Source organism: Bos grunniens, chromosome 21 (assembly GCF_055505025.1).
Source record: "Bos grunniens cultivar Pamir isolate PY7600 chromosome 21, Bosgru_T2T1.0, whole genome shotgun sequence".
Classification (NCBI taxonomy): domain Eukaryota; kingdom Metazoa; phylum Chordata; class Mammalia; order Artiodactyla; family Bovidae; genus Bos; species Bos grunniens.
Genome location: NC_141185.1, coordinates 55,924,043 through 55,944,540, shown reverse-complemented (window position 1 = coordinate 55,944,540; position 20,498 = coordinate 55,924,043).

Sequence of the window (20,498 nt, the reverse complement as noted above, 5' to 3'; positions counted from 1 at the left end):
CACTCTGAACATTTGAAACAGAGGCAATCTAACAGAGGGACGTGGTCACGTAGGCGGTGGAACTGCTGAGACCTAACCGGGATGCGCTTTGCAAACTAGCAGTGGCCGAAAGGTAGGGGGTGGTTTCAGAGCCCAGGGTGAGGCCGCCAGGTGGAAGCTGAGGCATCAAAGGGCTTGACTTGGGGACTAGAGCCTTGCAGGATATGCAGCTGTCACCAGAGATGCTGCTGCCCAAGTCAGGCAAAGAAGGGAGGAAATACTCTGGTTTCTCTCTTCCCTCGGCCTCTATTTCTTCAATAATTTCCATTGGCTAAATCTAGCTGAAGCCCAGCTGACATGGGAAATGGGAAGTGCATCCTGCAGGGATCAGCCCATCTCCACTGCCTACACACACACACACCAGCATTACAGAGCAGGGCAGGGGACGGGTGAAGAAATAATCTAAGGGCAAACTCACCAAAGACCAGTTGTTGTTGTTCAGTCACCAAGTCCTGTTCAACTCTCTGCAACCACGTGGAGTGCAGCACGCCAGGCTTCCCTGTCCTTCACTGTCTCCCAGAGTTTGCTCAGACTTATGTCCACTGAGTCAGTGATACCATCGAACCATCACATCCTCTGTCCCCGCTTCTGCTTCTGCCCTCAATCTTTCCCAGCATCAGGGTCTTTTCCAATGAAGAAAAGATGACTCTTCACATCAGGTGGCCAAAGTATTGAGGGAGCTTCAGCTTCAGCATTAGTCCTTCCAATGAACACCCAGGACTGATCTCCTTTAGATTAGACTGGTTGGATCTCCTTGCAGTCCAAGGGACTCTCAAGAGTCTTCTCCAGAATCACAGTTCAAAAGCATCAATTCTTTGGTACTCAGTCTTCATTATGTCCAACTCTCACACATGTACATTTTCAGTAGGAGAAAATTATAAATTATAAAGTGTCAATTATACAGACATGTGGTTGATTCCCCATCAACCATATTCTCCCCTCCCACCTATTTTTAAGTAAGAAGTGAATTTATTTAGAGAGATACACATTCCATAGATGGGATGTGGTCCTTTTCCAAAAGGCAAGAGTGGCTTTGGCAGAAATGTGCTCCACAGACAGAAGACCTCCTCCCTCCCACCTTGAGTGGCAGCCAGGTTGATGGGGTGGGTTGGGCACAACTCCAGCTCCAGTGGTGGTCTCGATTGGTTTCCAAGTCTAAACCAGGCCAGGTGACCACACTTGCCTTGCTACAGTGATTGATTACACTCTAATGATGGTCTAAATAAACAGCTCAAGATATTCCTCAGGCCTCAGGGTTGGTCTTAGGGTTCTGTCTCCTAGATGTGAACCAAAAAAAGCACAGAACCCCCCAGTGCTCCTAACAGCCATCTGTGGTTGGGTCAGGACAAGCCTGAAGGGAGAGGTGCAATGCTGAGTCTGACACCCACACACACTCACAGAGTCAGAGCATACCGCACGATCCTGGTAGTCATTATAACCCGGGCTCCTCATTTGTTTGAATCAGGTCAATCCCCTTTCATGCTCAAGACAGTTTGAATTGGGTTTTATACTGCAACTAACACAATAATAGAAGTAAGTTTGGTCAATACTGCAAGTCCCAAAGATAAAAAATTCTGTGTTAATGGAGATACAGGTATTGTCCAACCTTGGAAAACACTAGCAACTCCCCACAGCCCCACATCTTCCTTTCCCCACCAGAGATGGATAAAGAAGAACCGCAGAAAGCATGGGCCATGCTGGACCACAGAGGCCTTTAGAGGCCAAGCTGAGAGCATGTGATGCTTCTGTGGTGGTTCTATGACACATCCCTCCAAACCAGGAGAAGGAGAGATGTATGCTCAGTGAATTGAAGACCTTCCATCAGCTGTGGGTGAGCTAAGCACAAAGCATGGAGTCAGGCTCTGCAGTATGGGTGAGACTCGGACCAAACAAGCAGAAGAGGGGTGGACACTCACTCACTTGTCACACTCAGTCGTGTCTGACTCTTTTCCGCCCCATCGACTGCAGCACGTCAGGCTCCTCCGTCCATGAGACTCTCCAGGCAAGAATACCGGAGTGGGTTGCCATTTCCTCTTCCTGGAGATCTTCCCGAGCCAGGGATTAAACCCTTTGTCTCCAGCATTACAGGGAGATTCTTTACCTCTGAGCCACTGTGGAAGCCCCCAGGGTTAATGCTACCAAGTCATCATTCTCTCTTTAGGTGGAAACATCAATGGGTTAGAATTTTAATAGGTTAAAATTTTATCTCACTGAATTAGGGGCAGTGCTTAGATGTTAAATCTATTGACAAGAATGTCTGGACTGAGTTTCCTAAGAAGGAAGGTCCGTTGGACCTCTTTTCTACCAAGAGAAGCCATGCATGCATGAGTGCTCAGTCGCTTTGGTTGTGGCCGACTCTTTGTGACCTTATGGACTGTAGCCCTCCGGGCTCCTCTGTCCATGGGGATTCTCCAGGCAAGAATACTGGAGGGGGTTGCCCCTGCCCTCCTCCAGGGGATCTTCCCTATCCAAGGATTGAACCTGCGTCTCTTATGTCTCTTGCTTTGGCAGGCCGGTTCTTTATGACTTGTACCACCTGGGAAGCCTAAGAGAGGCCATGGGCCCTGTCATTCTTGGAGAAAGAGCCAGGCTCTGAGCAAAGTCAGGGAAGGTGAGTGGGCTTAAGTGTTTTGGTAGCTGCTTCTCTCTGTTGAATTTTGGTAGCAAAGGGCCCTGATTTCCCATGAATGTTCTGAACAGGGTCCTTTGGGTTTCTGCAGACTGATTTCTGAAATAGGAGGATTGTTCACCCCAGGTCCTTTGTTTCTGCCCAAATTAACTTGTGACCAGAGCCTGGCAGGCTGTAGGCCATAGGGTCACAAAGAGTCGGACATGACTGAGTGACTTAGCATGCATGCAGAGGTCAGTATGGTGCAGGGGACTATAGAGAGCACTTTCTCCAGTCCCTCTGGTCTCCTACGGGTTATTTGGATTAGAGACTGTGGATCAGAATTCGCTACTTCTTGCCAGACCATGAAAGAGTTGCTATTTCTGTTACTGGCTATGGCACTTTGCCGCAGGTCATTTGGGATTAACTTGGATCCCCTACAAAGTGTACGCATAACGGTTTTCCTCTATTCTCCGGTCTGGACTGTTGTGGGCTTTCTCTGAGGCAGACCAAATTCTGGTGGGTGGAAGGAGGAACAGAGAGGGGCCGCTGACATTTTCTTGGAGAGAGGTAGGTATTGCTGGGAGGGTTTTCATGGAATAAATCAACCAACTCAGTTTAATCTTTAGACGTAGTCTTGGAGATTTGAGGTCTCCTGAGCTTTAGGGTACCAATTTTGCTTTCGATTTTCCCAAAGCACCCTCCACTGGGTCAAGGTTGTGTGTTTGAGGCTGTCTCTGAAACCTCCATCATCTCCAGTGTTTGACTTTCATTGTTCAGGGAGCAGTCTTAAGGCAGCCTGCATCTAACTGCTGATGCATCCGTTGATCACACTATGGACAGAAGTCAGTTTTGTCTTCTTTCTGGTGGTGGTTGGGACAGCTGGTAGACTGGAGATGTGACTTGGGAAAAGTTAACAGAACATTCAAGCAGCAAGTTTTCCCTTCTTTTCTTTGGCTCTGCATCTGAGTTCCTGGTGATTCAACTTGGATTCTCAGACCCTTCCTCTGTCTTTCTTTGAGTGTGAAGTCCTGCTCATTTCTGAGGCTCAGGAAAAATGCATTGACTATGTGAAGGATCCTTCAGGAGATCTCAGAGAACAGGAGGCTGTCTCAGTAGGCTAAATTTGTATAGACTGACCAAGACAGTAACCATCATACTGAAGGAGGTTTTGGATTGTCCATGAGATCCAGCTGCTGGTCATGAAGTTAGGATGGCCAATGCTTGGATGTCACCATTGGTATTGCAAACAAGAGCCTTCAAGCTGTTCTGTTACCTCATCAGGAGACATAGTCTTTCCTCTCTGCTGTGTGGTTACTTTAGGAAAACCATGCTGTGCAATGATATTTCAGAACTTCCAATTTGGGGATTTTCTTGCATCCTTTGTTGTCCTGTCTTCTCTCTCTCTCTTTAAAAAGAATATTTATTTACTTGGCTGCACCAGGTCTTGGTTGCGACACATAGGGTCTTTTAGTTGTGGCACGCAGAGTCTTTAGTCGTGGCTTGTGAGCTCAGCTGCAGCGTGCAAACTCTTAGTTGCAGCACGGGGGATCTAGTTCCTGACCAGGGATCAAACCCAGGCCTCCTGCTTTGGGAATGTGAAGTCTTAGCCACTGCACCACTAGGGAAGTCCCACCATGTCTTCTCTTTATTCTCTCCCCCACTAGGGTGACCAGGTATTTTACCCGAGTTAAATATAAGGTATGATATTTAACATTGCCAGTGTACATGATGATTGTTTAAAACTTAAAAAAAGTTTTTAACCTTAGAAATACTCCTTAATGTAGAAATTTATGTGTGTGTATAAAATACAAATAAAACCTGGAAAGTGAAAAGACATATGTGCAAAGGTGTTTATTTTAACACTGCACAGAGTAAAAATCACAAGCAGTCTCCATGGTCCAAAAGTTGATAAAATAAATTATGATACCATCCTAAAGAGAAATAAAATTTCGCTATTTAAAATGATGCACATTTTTCTATCTTATTAGCAAAATGAAAAATTTTCCTATGTCGATGAGATGTGTAGAAATATAAATCTTAATGTGTGTTGATGTGAGAGTAAAACAGCGGCTTCATAGGGAAGGTTATTTGGCAGAATCCATCAAAAGGTAATCTGGTTTCTTCTAATAGGAGCCTTGCCTACTGTGACATCTACAAGCAAGATTTTAATAGAAAAACACAGAAAGTCCTAATTCCCTTCAGAAGGAAATAGTTGAATGCATTATTGTATGCCCATAATGAAGAGCCATGTAACCATGTTCTTAGAAATAATTTTCCTGCTTTAAAAAAAAAATTAAGATATCTTTAAAAATGCAAAGCTTTCTCTTTCAGGTTAGAATTTATTTTTATAAAATTCTGTGAGTAATTTTAGAAAAAGAACCCAAGGTCATATACACAGATACACACACCTGAATTGGCTGGAAAGAGTGTTTACATTTACAACATAGTTTAAGAGAGGAAACCAGGCCACAGAACATTGTGATCACAAACTTGTTAGAAGTAAGTCTATTTCAGTGCATGTGCATAGAAAAATAACTGGGAAGATACACAGAGAAATATTAACAGGGTTTTTCTCTGATAGTGGTATGGCTAAATTTCGTTTTTCTTTTTGCTTGTCTGTGTTTTCCAGTTTTCTGCAATAACTTGGAGAAGGAGGGAAGGAAAGAAGGGAGGAAGGAAGAGAGGAAAGAAAGGAAGAAAGCAAAAAAGAGAGGAGGAGAGAGGGAAAGGAGAGAGGGAAGAAGGAAGGAAGAGAAAGAAAGAAAACAGGAGAAAGGAGAAGCGTGAAGGATGCAGGTGTTCAGCCCGGGCGGGCATCTGGCACGTCTTGGCTGCTCTGTCCTTGCTTTACCTGGTCGAGGAGAAGAGGCTGGTTCTCCCTGTTAGATCCTGCCTGCTGTGCCCTCAGAGGTGCGCTCTGGCCCTCTGGCCTGCAGGGGAAGCTGTGGCCTTGGATTCACTGAGGGCGTCAGTGCTCGGGATGCTCCCTCCAGCCTCCCAGGTGTGCAGCTGCGGGGAAAGGAAGGACAGAACGCAGCCTCTTGGGCTAAGCGGGTCTCACTTTTATTACACTCAAACCTAGGAAAAAAAAAACCCTCAACCTGGGGAAAGATTTCTATTTAGAGCTGGAAAACTAGGCCACTCGGAAGATGAGTGACCTACATTTTCTGCTATAGAAACGAAGATGAAATAGTGGTTGTTAGTGCTGCGTGCAGGCACTGAAACTCCATCAAAGGGCGAGAAGAAGGAGAAAGGGAAGAAGAAAGGGAGGGAGGGGATTTTAAAGAGCTTCTGTATTTGAAATCTTTTTTATCTGAGTGAACAATATTCAACCATGGAGGAAAAATGGGTCTCCCAGCTGTGTATTTGTTTTCCTGGCAGAGCAGTGTTTGCTAACCGGTGGCTCCTCCAGCAGGTTAAAAAAAAAACAAAAACCCATCCTCATCCTGAGCCCATTGGAAAAATGGCAGCTTCGCCAGGCTCCCGCCAGCCACCCACAAAGACCAGCTTTGGTGTCTCACGCTGGCCGCCAGACGTCTGCTTTTCGCTCTAGACTTCTGAGAGACTGCCTGCTTGATCTCATCAATCTGGGCTCTTTGCATCGGACCCCGTGGGGCATCTGAGGTTAATAGGCTCTGGGGGCCTGAGTTTCCATGAATCTTGGTGTGTGGGGGTGAGTGGTTTGTCCAGAGGGAGAGAAAATAAAATGGCAGCCTCACGCAGGGCTTCTTATCCACTAACGCCTCATTGCAGAGTCTGGGGCGTCAGGGCCGACGTTTAGATGGTAACCACTCAATGGAAAACATTGCGTCCCATGATCTTTTTATTCATTGTCAGTTCATACTGGGGTTCTCTGCAATCATCAAAATATGGAGAAAAGGAGATGACTGAATCCATGTATGTGGCTTATGTTTCTAATATTCCCCAGTATCTAGTTCTCTCCTAATTCGGGTCCATTGAACATTGCCATTTCCCCTGCTAGGGTTTCGAGTCATTGTAATGTGACGGAAGTAACAAGATAGGCATAAGCACCAAAGTGCTAATATCCATGCCTCCTCCCCTGCAGCAGCCCACCCGACCACCTTGTGCAAAAGTCAGTTCCTTAAGAAGGAGTTGTTCAGTAACTCTGTTGTGTCTGACTCTTTGCAACCCCATAGACTGCAGCACACCAGGCTTCCCTGTCCTTCACTATCTCTCAGAGCTTGCTCAAATTCATGTCCATTGAGTCAGTGATGTCATCCAACCATCTCATCCTCTGCCACCCCCTCTCCTACTGCCCTTAATCTTTCCCAGCATCCGGGTCTTTTCCAATGAGTTGACTCTTCGCATCAGGTGGCCAAAGTATTGGAACTTCAGCTTCAGCATCAATCCGTCAGGGTTGATTTCCTTTAGGATGGACTGGTTTGATCTCATTGTCCAAGGGACTCTTAAAGAGTCTTCTCCAGCACCACAGTTCAAAAGCATCAATCCTTTGGTGCTCAGCCTTCTTTATGGACTATCTTTCACATCCGTACATGACTACTGGAAAAACCATAGCTTTGACTATATGGGCCTTTGTCAGCAAAGTGATGTCTTTGCTTTTTAATATGCTGTCTAGGTTGCTCATAGCTTTTCTTCCAAGGAGCAAGCATCTTTTAATTTCATGGCTGTAGTCACTGCCAACAGTGATTTGGAATCCAAAAAAGAAAATCTGTCATTGTTTCCATTTTCTCCCCTTCTATGTGCCATGAAATGATGGGACCGGATGCCATGATCTTAGTTTTTGGAATGTTGAGTTTTAAGCCAGCTTTTCCATTCTCCTCTTTCACCCTCATCAGGAGGCTCTTTTAGTTCTTTCCTCTCTGCTGTTAGGGTGGTGTCATCTGCATATCTGAGGGTGATATGCATGTAAGAAGGAACAGTGTCTGTCAGCCTGAGGCCCAGAGTGAAGACGTTGGGGAGCAGACCTCTCCAAGTCCAGCCCAGGCTGACAAGTCATGAGAGAGAGAAACCATCTTGCTATTTTTTTGGTCACTGGGCTGGGGTGGGTCTGTATGCCTGTGCTGATTGAGGCAGCATCATATCAACACATATTGAAACCAGTTACAGTTTTGGTCTTACAACTGAAAAACCAAGACAAAGGGACAAGTTGTTTGTTTAAATGGAAAAGCCGATGATCGTGTTTGTTGGTGGGGATACAGCAGGAATCACTCAGACACAGCTTCTCTTCTTCCCCACCTTATGTGCAAATACAGGGAATTCACACATTCTGGGATGTGTTCCCTGGGGCTGTTGCAGCAAATTACCACCAACTTAGTGGCTTATGACAACAGGAATTTTTTTCTCTCCTGCAGTTTTGGAGGCCAGAAGCCAAGGCATCAGTAGGGCCATGTTCCCACCTGAGGCCCTGGGGGAACATCCTTTCTTGTCTTTTCCAGTTTCCATGGTTGTTAGCATTCCTGCGGCTACATCTCTGGGATGCCTTCCTGGTCACATGCGTGTCTCTCTGCATCTCAAATTTCCCTCCGCCTTTCTCGTGTAAGAATACTCATCACTGGGGACCACCTGGATAACTCAGGAGGGTCTCACTTTGGATCTTGAATTACATCTGCAATAAGGTCACATTTACAGGTTTTGAGTGGACATATTTTTGGCAGCCACCATTCAACTCATTACCTGAATACTTTTTAAGTGCCAGACGCTAGGCCTACATCTAGGTTTTATCTGACTTCTTCTCCCAATCAGTCTCTGAAGTAGATATTATTTTGCCCAGTTTAAAGGTAGAGAAACTGAGTTGAGTTTCAGGGAAGTTAAATAATGTGTCTAAGGTCACACAATGGTGGGAACCAGAAGCTATTCCAGGTCATATTCCTAAACCTGTAGAATTTCATACTATATATCTATGTGCTTAGTGACTCAGTCGTGTCTGACTCTTTGTGACCCCATGGACTGTAGCCCGCCAGACTCCTCTGTCCGTGGGATTTCCCAGGCAAGAATACTGGAGTGGGTTGCCATGCTGTCTCCCAGGGGATCTTCCCAACCCAGGGATCAAACCCAGGTCTCCTGCATTGCATGTGGATTCTTTACCATCTGAGCCACCAGGGAAGCCCAACTTAAAGGCTGGGCTCGTCCAGAATTTGAACCCAAGACCTTGCACCTGAAGTTAGACTCATATCCCTGACCGACCAGCCAAAGGTGGTGGTGGTTTAGTTGCTAAGTTGTGTCTGAGTTTTGTGATCCCATGGACTACAGCCTGCCATTCCCTTCTCCAGGGGATTTTCCCTACCCAGGGATTGACCCTGGGTTTCCTGCATTGCAGGCGGACTCTTTACTGTCTGAGCCACCAGGGAAGTCCATCCATATCTATCTCCAAATGAGTGTCATTTTCTCCAAACCACTGTTGCTTAAAAGATTTCGGAACCCCTCTGCTTCTAAACCACATCACAATCCACAGAGGAAAAGTCTACCTACTTGCATGATTGCAACAATGTGTCTTATATACGGTTTTAGGCAGTTTTGTTTTCACATGAGAGAGCTCCTGGATTTAATTCTGCTCACAGTAAACAGGCCCCAGCACCTGACAAATAATAGCCGATAGATTCCTCAAAGCACTAATTACTCAAGAGCAATGTAATCTGTTTACATCCAGCTGAAGGCTTTGCTACACAATGGAAAGGCCCTGAGAAAAAGACAACGTGGACTGCCCCCAGTACAAGGTGGGTGGTCACACCAGCGTAATCCTTCTATGTGTCCCAGGGACTTCAGGAAAGCATGCAGGTGTGGCTCACTAACCAAATGTAAGCATATGGAATCCAGGAAGCAGAAAGCCTTCCTTTCCCCACTGAATCCAGGCCCAGCCACACGCTACTGTTCCATCCCCAACAGCCATCTCTTTCTGTCTCCTTTGCTAGAAATTCCATCTCCCCTCCCTCCGTTTTTTTTTGTCTGCCCTGAGCAGCTTGTGGGATCTTAGTTCCCTGACCAGGGATTGAACTGGGGCCCCATCAGAGAGAGTGTCGAGTCCTAACCACTGGAACACAGGGAACTGGACGCCACGTGGCCACTGGAAATGCAGGGATACCTTACAATAGTGGGAAACACTAGTTCACCTCTTGCAGATTCAAAACAGAATGACGCAGAGCAGCTGGGATGTAACCAGCTGTGCCTGCAACTCCCTACCTCTGGACTCAAGCCAACAGAATTGATGTCTTTATTTTGGGAATAAATAATAATAAAATTATTATTCAGGGAATTGACAATTCCCCTGAATCTTGCCTTACAGACACCAGTAGGGCACTGCCTGATCACAGGAATTACAACTACAATAAGGTAACATTTGCTGAGCACCCAGCATGTGCTGAGACCTTTTCATAGATTATCTCATTTAATTCTCACAACAATGCTCCAGGACAGGTATTGTTACTGTTTCCATTTTACAGATGAGAAACCAAGGTACAGAGAGGTCAAGTAACATACACAAGGATGCACAATAAGTAGGATGGAGGCAGAATTTGAACCCCTGTTTTCAGGCTCTATACTACGCTGGTTGAATGAGCATCTGGGAACCTCTCCTCCACCCCAGAAAGCCCTATTCAACCACCTGCTTTGTCAGTTCTTCCTAAAGTAGAAAGAGTAATCCTACTGAGTAAGTACCCTCAGCCCTTAGGACCTTGGGCACAGCATAGGTATTTTCTCATTGGAAGGAGGATGACACGCTTGTTCTTTGGGAGGAAGGAACATTTAGAACACCTTGCTTGTTTCGGAGCACTGGGCTGACAAGGATCCTTAAGCTGAGATCAGCTGGTTATGTCTGCAGAGAACTTGGGTAGGATGAGAGGTTTTGTGTGTGCTCGGGGTTTATCATTCCTGCTGTGCTGAATAGCAAGGCATTACATCCAACAGAGGAAAGGACTTTATGGCCAGGTTGGGGTGGGCTTCCCTGGTGGTTCAGATGGTTAAAATTCCACCTGCAGTGAGGGAGACCCAGGTTTGATCTCTGGGTCGGGAAGATTCCCTGGAGAAGGGAATGGCTACCCACTCTAGTATTCTTGCCTGGAGAATTCCATGGACAAAAGAGTCTGGGGGGCTATAGTCCATGGGGTCGCAAAGAGTCGGACACGACTGACTTAGCACACTCTGGGTGGCAATGGAGTGTGCTACTTTTAAACTTGGCCTTGAATGTCACCCTATGGGTAAACGAGAGAATGTGTGTTTGGCACATAGGATGTAAATGGCAAGGAGGGAGACCTGTGTGGGATGGTTTTCCATGTCTCCTGCCATCCTGATTATGGTGTGGGAAGAAAGCCCTATTGCCATAGGTTGAGGGTAAGCTTTGCTATGCTATGCTATGCTAAGTCACTTCAGTCATGTCCGACTCTGTGTGACCCCATAGACGGCAGCCTACCAGGCTCCCCTGTCCCTGGGATTCTCCAGGCAAGAACACTGGAGTGGGTAGGGTAAGCTTTAACTCAGCCCAAATTAAATGGCTGCAGATTACGATTAATTGATTTTGATTAAATGGAACTTTAATATTTATTGCCTAGCCCTCTAAATGTACTCTCTTGACGAAGGCCTTATTTATTTATGTAGAGGTTTAAAAGAAAAATTGATACATAGCCTAGCCCAGCTGTTGGGTTTCTAGCCCAGCTGTTAGGTTTCTGTTTCTTCTCCGACTCCCATCTGTACAGTTGCTGTCAGCACTTCTCAGAGCCTTCCTTGAAACTGTCCAGTTTTACATGTCTCGGTCATTCAATTATTGGCTCCTTTGTTCACCAGTAAGCTGAGGCTCTGCCTAACGTACTCCTGTGGGAACAGCTCCATGAGAAGCTAGACTGTGGGATCTCCCAGTGTGTGGACCACTCCCATGCCCTGGAAGCATGTTTGCCAATGGAGGTTGGTAGGCTGGGATGGCTCTTGGCTTCTGAGGTTGATGGCTCTCCCAGGTCTCACCAAATGTTGCTCTTAGTGAGTCAAAACTGTTCCCATTTTGCTTCCAGAGTGGTTTTCCAAGAAGTATGCAGCATCCCACCCCCACCCGTCCCCTCAAGGCCTGTTTTTCATAAAGCTCCAACCTGTCTGCTTTTCTCTTTCCTTCTTTGGCTCCCTTTCTGTTGAAGGCTTCTGGCAAAATTGTGAAATAACTGCTGCTTTTCTTCCCAGCCTTCCTTGCCATGGCCCATTGCCCTGTGGAAACTCCACAACTACTTTCCATGGAGAGCTTCCTGAACATTTGTGATGAGTCAGACCTGTCTTAGAGAGTTATATTCTCACATGCATTTTACTTCTCTTGGTTTATAAATCTCTGTGCTGTTTTAAGGGCTTCCCAGGGGCTCAGTGATAAAAAAAACCCATGTGGGTTCAATCCCTGGGTTGGGAAGATTCCCTGGAGAAGGACCCACTCTAGTATTCTTGCCTGGGAAATCCCATGGACAGAGGAGCCTGGTGGTCTATCCCAAAGGAAACCAACTCTGAATATTCACTGGAAGGACTGTTGCTGAAACCGAAACTCCAGTCCTTTGGCCATCTGAGTCGAAGTGCTGACTCACTGAAAAAGACCCTGACGCTGGGAAAGATTGAAGGCTGGAGGAGAAGGGGGTGACAGAGGATGAGATGGTTGGATAGTGTCACCAACTCAATGGACATGAGTTTGAGCAAACTCTGGGAGGTGGTGAAGGACAGGGAAGCCTGGCATGCTGCAGTCCATGGGGTCCCAAAGAGTCAGACACGACTGAGTGACTGAATAGCAACAACATGCTGCATTAAAGAAGAGGGAAACTGAGGCTCAGGGAGGTCAAAGAGCATTGTTACTGTCCTCCCCAATAAGAACTGGGACTCAGCTCAAGTCTCAAGGCAGAGCCGTGGAGTGCCCTCACTCCCTGGACCGCCCCCAGACAGCCTCCCACCCCGCCCCCTGACCCTCGTGTTCTCCTCCTGCTCCCATAACATCTGCTCTTGGCAGCTTCTGTTTTCCAAGCCATTATCTTTTGTTCTCATTCATTTTCTATCCCATTATTTCCCTCCATGGCCTCTTTAAAATACACATCTGATCACATTCCCCCTTAGCATACAATTGCTTGGGACAGAATCCAGGCCAGCCCGCCCTGGGGGGCTGGGGGGCCTTTCCTGTCCGCTGTTCTATCCTCCACTCCTACTCGCCTCCTCCAGGCAAGCTCGCCCCTCACACCGCACAGGATCGCTGGCGGCCCGGAGAAAACTGCCCGACTCTCTCGCACCGTCACTCCTTTGCCCGTGATGGTCTCTAGCCGAAAAGGAGCACAGTTCTGCCTGTCCTTGAAGATTCAGCAGAGGAGACACTGGTCTGGTCAGTCGGCTGGAGTGGGCCATCCTGGGCAGGCCTGCTCCCCACAGCTCAGCCCGCCCTGGGTCCCGGCTGGAGCCTGCCCTCTCTGCGAGCACCTGGAGACCACTCCTCAGCATCACTGTTGGCCCAGGAACATCCCTCCCAGAGGCACCAACGTGTGCTTCCAGGGCCTGCAGCGTCAGAGCAACAGCCAAGGGGAGGCCGGTTCTAAGGAGAGGAATGTCGTGTGAACTTAGGCCGACAGACACCAAGGTGCTTGGGGGGCCTTTTGTGACATGCTATGAAGCCAGGATGGGAACGGAAGGTGGGGGTGGTGAGCTGGGGCTGGCACACCTCTCTCTTGGGTGCTATGACTGCTGCACGTGGCCCGCACCTCCCACGGCGCTTCTCCCCTTCCCTCTTGCCTGCGTGTGTGCCTGCTTAGCTCTGTCGTGTCCAACTCTTTGAAACCCCATGGACTGTAGCCCGCCAGGCTCCTCTGTCCAAGGGATTCTCCAGGCGAGAATACTGGAGTGGGTTGCCATTTCTTCCTGCAGGGGATCTTCCTGACTCAGGGATCAAACCCCTGTCTCCTGTGTTTCCTGCATTGCAGGCGCATTCTTTACCCGCTGAGCCACTGGTTATATTTAAAAAAAAAAAAAAAAAAAGCACCTAACACAAAATTTACCAGGTTTTTTTCATCTCCAACTTTTTATTGCAAAAAATTCCAGAAAACATAAAAAGATAGTATAATCATCAACCATATTATTACTACCTAGATTCAGCCATTAAAAAAAAACTTTATTGAAGTATAGTTGATTTACAATGTCATGTTAGTTTCAGGCATATAGCAAAGTGATTCAGTTATACATATACATATGTGTGCGTGCATCCGTGCTAAGTTGCTTCAGTCGTGTCTGACTCTGTGTGACCCCATAGACTAGCCCTCAGGGCTCGTCTGTCCATGGGATTCTCCAGACAAGAATACTGGAGTGGATAGCCACGCCATCCTCCAGGGGATCTTCCTGATCCAGGGCTCGAACCTGCGTTTCTTATACCTCCTGTGTTGGCAGACTGGTTCTTTCCCACTAACGCCACCTGGGAAGCCCCCACATACACATATACCCACTCATTCTAAGATTATTTTCCCATGGAGGTCATTACAGAGTTCTGAGTAGAGTTCCTTGTGCCATATGGCAGGTCCTTGTTGCTGCTGCTGCTGCTGCTGCTAAGTCACTTCAGTCATGTCCAACTCTGTGCGACCCCATAGACGGCAGCCCACCAGGCTCCCCTGTCCCTGGGATTCTCCAGGCAAGAACACTGGAGTGGGTTGCCATTTCCTTCTCCAATGCAGGAAAATGAAAAGTGAAAGTGAAGTCGCTGTCATGTCCGACTCTCAGCAACCCCATGGAGTGCAGCCTACCACGTTCCTCTGTCCCTGGGATTCTCCAGGCAAGAGTACTGGAGTGGGGTGCCGTCGCCTTCTCCGAGGTCCTTGTTAGGTTTCTGTTTTATCTATAGTAGTGCGTATGTCAACCCCAATCTCCCAGTTTATCCCTCCCCTGCTTTTCCTCCTGACACAATTTACCATGTTTTTTTTTGCTGTTGTTGTTAAGAAGGAACTGCTAACACTCAGCTGCAGCTTTTTATAAGAGGAATTTGGGAGGTAGACAACTCCTAATTGGTGGAGAAAGAGTTAAGTCTGAATGGCAAGACCAGTTCTGGGCAGGTGGTGGGTGGGGTTGGCCAGAGAGCAGGGTCAAAAGTCAGGGTCTTTGAGTGGCTGTCAACACCTTGAAATGAGGCTTTCAAGTTGGGACTCTCAAGAGGGTCATGACACAGGCTAAATGCATGCCAGTGTCTTGTGGCTGAATCTTATGCCGAAAAAAATCACCTTTTAAACTGCCTTTGCTCAGTTTCCAGGCCTGGACTGGGTGTATCCCTGGTCAATACACTTTAATAAGAGAGACAGCAACAAGCTGGAGTTTTCCCAGAGTATGATAAACAGAGGTCTGAACTGTGCACTGAAAGAGTGGGAGATGTTTGCTTTGAAGAGAAGACTCAGGGGACCCAGGTAATTGTTTTCAAATCAATGTTATATATAATTCATAATGTGAATATTATGTAAGTAACTGGGAAAGAGCCCCTGATGCACCATGAATTAGAAGAAGCCAGTCACAATCAGGATGCATAGTGAGTCCTCACGTTCTGTTTAAAAATGTTAACAAAGATACATATATGCATACATATCCTTGTTTGTGTGTTCCTATACACACACACACACACACATATCCAGGAGAAGGAAATGACAACCCACTCCTGTATTCTTTCCTGGAGAGTCCCATGGACAGAGGAGCCTGGTGGGCTACAGTCCATGGGGTTGCAAAGAGTCGGACACGGCTGAGCATCTAACACTTTCACACACATTTATATAATAAGTGTTTCCGGTGGTGCTAGTGGTAAAGAACCCACCTGCCAATGCAGGAGACAAAAGAGATGCATGTTCGATCCCTGGTTTGGGAAGATCTCCTGGATGAGGGCACGGCAACCCACTCCAGTATTCTTGCCTGGAGAATCCCATGGACAGAGGAGCCTGGCAGGTTACAGTCCGTGTTGCAAAGGGTCTGACATGACTGAAGTGAGTTAGCACGCATATATGTATGTAATGTATGTATGTAAATGTATTGTATATGATGTTTCAGAGGTCAGGCAGTTTGTAAAACCCAGCCTTTCTATTTGCAAACATGGATTTTCTTTCATTTCTCCATCCAAACTTACCTTAGATCAGGAGTCCCCATTTCTAAGAGGGTGGAGAAACGGGAAACTTGCCATCACAGGACACAATCATTTCTGGCCTGAACTTTGAGCTTTTGGGGGAAGTGTCAATTAATTGAAGGCGATCGCCCTGACATTCGCTCCTCGGGGTGGTGGGTGCTGTTTGGTCAGAGGGAGGCTGCTGGCTGCACTCAGGACCTGCCGCTGCTGGGCTCATCCAGGGGGCCTGGCACCGCGTCTGCGCCTGCGCAGTGGTTTCTCCAGTCAGGGACGCAGGTTTCCTTGGGCCCCGGTGGCGTCCCGCTGGCTTCCTGCGGCAGGTGCCTCTCAGAAGTGCCGCCTCGGCCCCTTTCGGCCTCTGACACTCCTGTGTGATGTTATTCCCGGCTCTCATCCTCGTGACTTATTCTTTTTGTAGCTGAGAGTTTGCCCCTTTTGTCCTCTTAATCCGTTTCACTCACCCTCTACCCCCTGACTCAGGCAGCCAATATATTCTCTGTAACTAGGGGCTTCCCTGGTGGCTCAGACGGTAAAGGATCTGACTGCCATGCAGGAGACCTGGGTTTGATTTCCTGGGTTGGGAAGATCCCTTGGAAAAGGGAATGGCTACCCACTCCAGGATTCTTGCCTGTTGGAAAACCCATGGACAGAGGAGCCTGGAGGGCTACAGTCTGTGGGGTCCCAAAGAGTTGGACACGACTGAGAGACTAACACTTTCACGAGCTTCGCAAATTTTGTCTTTGGTTTTGTTTTCAGATTTCACATAGAAGTGAGATCATATGCTATCTCAGAATCCATCCATATTGTCACAGGTGGCGAGATTTCTTTTTTTTATGGCTGAATAATATTCCATTCGGTATATATGCCTCATTTTCTTTATCTGTTTATTTGTTGATGGGTACTTAGGTTGTTGCCATATCTTGGCTATTCGACATAATACTGCAATAAACATTGGGGTGCATATGACCTTTTGAATTATGGTTTTCTTCTTAATTGGTGTTTTTGGATAAATACTCAAAATGGAATTACTAGATCATCCAGTAGTTGTTTTAGTTTTTTGAGGAGGCTCTGTAATGTTTTCTGTGCTTGCTGAACTGACTTGCATCTCCATCAATAGTGTATGAGGGTTCCCTTTTCTCCACATCCTCACCAACACTTGTTATTTGTTATCTTATTAATAATAAAAGCCATTTAAATGGATGTGAAGTGAAGTGTTAGTTGCTCAGTCATGTCTAACTCCTTGCAGCCTCATGGACAGTAGCCCACCAGGCTCCTCTGTCTGGGGGATTCTCCAGGCAAGAATACTGGAGTAGGTTGCCATTTCCCTCTCCAGGGAAATAGATGTGAGATGATACCTCACTGTGGTTTTGTTTTGCGTTTCCCTGGTGATTAGTGATGTTGAGTGCCTTTTAATGTACCTGTTGGCCATTTGAATATCTTCTTTGGAAAAATGTCTATTCAGGTCCTCTGCCCATTTTTTGATCAGATTTTTTTTATGCTGTTGTATGAGTTTTTAAAATATATTTTAGATATTAATTTCTTATTATATGTATGATTTGCAAATATTTTCTCTCATTTATTAGGTTGCCTTTTCTTTTTGTTAATGGTTTCCTTTGCTGCATCTGGCTTTTTATGTCATTTCACTGATCTCTTTGTCCGTTTCGTACCAAAACCTACTATCTTCATTGCTATTTTTGGTATCTGCTGAGACAAATTACTTCTACTCATTCTAATGTCCTGATTATTCTTGGCCTTTTGTTCTTCTATATACATACATTTTGGAGTTAGCTTAATAAGTTCCACTAAAGTAAAAGTTATTAGAATTTTGATTCAGTTCAGTTCAGTCCCGCAGTTGTGTCCGACTCTGTGACCCCACGGACTGCAGCACGCCAAGCTTCCCTGGAGCTTACTCAAACTCACATCCTTCGAGTCGATGATCCCATCCACCCATCTCATCCTCTGTTGTCCCCTTCTCCTCCTGCCTTCACTCTTTCCCAGCATCAGGGTCTTTTCCAGTTTCAATTAGAATAGTGTTAACCCTAAAGGTTAATTGGAGGATAATTGGCCATTACGTGACATTAAGTCTCTCAATCCATTATTATGATAAACCCATCTATCTCTTTAGGGAGTCTTCAATAATTTGCAATTTAGGTCCTGCACAACTTTAATAAAATTTATTCTTTGATAAACTTGTTAGCCTGTATGTTGGTATATTTTGCTGTAAATTGTGTGCTATTCTAAATTACATCTTTTTAAAATTACATTTTGAAATTTTTTCTTACTGGTATATGGAAATGACACATATTTTTATATTTTGGTTTCAAATCTGACGAACTTCTCAAATTCTCTTATTTTTAATTCTAATTACCTGTAGATGCTTTTGGGTTTTCTATGTACTTCATAATATAATCTCTAAACAATGATAATTTCATTTCTTTCTTTTCAATCCTTAAATATTTTCTTTCTTGAAGAAAAAATTTTCTTCTTTTTATTATTCTGGGTGGTTTTTTATTTAGGCCTCAAGATCAGAGAGCAAAGTTAATTATGCTTCTCAGTTCATGGTGAATTATCATAATGGATTCATGCAAAGCACTTCTCTACCATCATTTATTTTTTCCTTGTTTCTAATACTCTTTCCTCCCACCACCCTGCTATTGTCTACTCCAGAGACAACTGCTCTAATATGTTTAATGTACCACTTTTCTTTTGCATGTATTCTTGGAAGATAAATATTGTTTTTAATATGGGAATATATTTTTAACTTGTGTTATATAGATCATTCTGTTTCTTTTTATATTAAGTATATGAAATAGATATGGAACAAGCAACAAAGTCTTACTGTATAGCACAGGGAATATAGTCATTATCTTATAATAACCTATAATGGAAAATAATCTGAAAAATAATATATGTGTATATGTATAACTGGGCCTCACTAGTGGCTCAGTGGTAAACAATCAACCTGCCAGGGCAGAAGCCTCAGGAGATATAGGTTCGATCCCTGGGTTGAGAAGATCCCTTGGAGAAGGGCATGGCAACCCACTCCAGTACTCTTGCCTGGAGAAACCCATGGACAGAGGAACCTGGCGGGCTACAGTCCATTGGGTCACAAAGAGTCAAAATTGACTGAAGCGACCTAGCATGCATGCACATATGTGTATAACTAAGCCACCTTGCTATGCACCTGAAACATTGTAAGTCAACTATACTTCAATGACATATATATATATATATATATATTAAGTATATGAGTACTTAATCCATAGTTTGTAGTTGCTTCACAGTAACTGTGTTTTGCCTCCTTGTTCTCTCAGCAATGGATGCCAGAAAACCCTTTTGCCCCCCAAATACAGCTACACCAAGCATCTCCATAGACATCCCCTCATAGCCCTGCATGACCGTACACTCGGGATCTAATGGAGTGGAATGGTGGGCTCCCAGGGAATGCATGTTCCTAACTGGGTGAAGTGGCCCCGCCTGGCACTTCAGGGCTGCTCTTGCCAGCAGTACCTGTGGTTTCTGTGTCTCCAAGTGTCCTCTGGTATTTGGCATTATGCCATTTCCCTAATTTTTGCTGATCTCGTACATGTAAGTGGATATTTCATTGTTATTTTAATTTGCATTTCTTGGATTCCTGGAGTTTGAGCACCTCTTCATATACTTGTTAGTTCGGAGGTTTCTCTTCTGTAAAATGCTCGTTTATATTTTTCCTCATTTTTCTGTTGTGTTTCTGTTTTTTCCTGTTGATTTGCAGACATTCTTATATATTCTATCTATTATTTCCTATTGATTTTAGTCATCATAGACATCTTTTCCTAGTCTGTCTACCTTCTACCAGGTTTGTCTGTGATGTCTTACATAGAACAGAAATCTGTCATGTTGATGTAATCCGTTTTATTTCTCCTTCCTTTTTTAGCCAGTGAAGAGTATCCCAGGGTATGGGTGTGCCACAATTTATTTATCTTTTTTCCAGTTGCTAGAATTTAGGTTGTTTCCAATATTTGGCTATAACAAATAAAAGTGCAATGAGCATTTGCTTACACGTCTTTGTGTGAACTTATGTTTCACTTATTGTGAGTAAACACTTGGAAATGGGATTTCTGGGCCTCATGGTAAATGTATATTTAATGTTATAAAACACTGGCAGAACTTCCTCTAAAGTTTCCATACCATTTTGCATTTCCACCAGCAATGAATGAGCATTCCAAATGGTCTAATTCTTACAGCACTCGATATTGGCAGTGCTTTTACATTTAGCCAATGCTGTGGGTCGGAGAGGCAATGGCACCCCACTCCAGTACTCTTGCCTGGAAAATCCCAGGGATGGAGGAGCCTGGTGGCCTGCAGTCCATGGGATTGCTAAGAGTCGGACACGACTGAGCACCTTCACTTTCACTTTTCACTTTCATGCCTTGGAAAAGGAAATGGCAACCCACTCCAGTGTTCTTGCCTGGAGAATCCCAGGGACGGGGGAGCCTGGTGGGCTCTATGGGGTCTATGGGGTCGCACAGAGTCGGACACGACTGAAGCGACTTAACAGCAACAGCAGCAATTCTGTGGGTGTCCGGTGTTTCTGCAGTATATTTTCAATTTCAGTGATTATATTTCTTATTTCTAGACGTTCTAATCTTTTTTACCCCAAATATGCTTAGTCATTTTTAGATACGCTTTCTTCTTACTCAACTCTCCTTTACTTTTAAAAATTATTATGTAAGTTTTAGGCGTGTGTGTGTGCTCAGTCATGTCTGACTCTTTGCAGCCCCAGGGACTGTGACCCGCCAGGCTCCTCTGCCC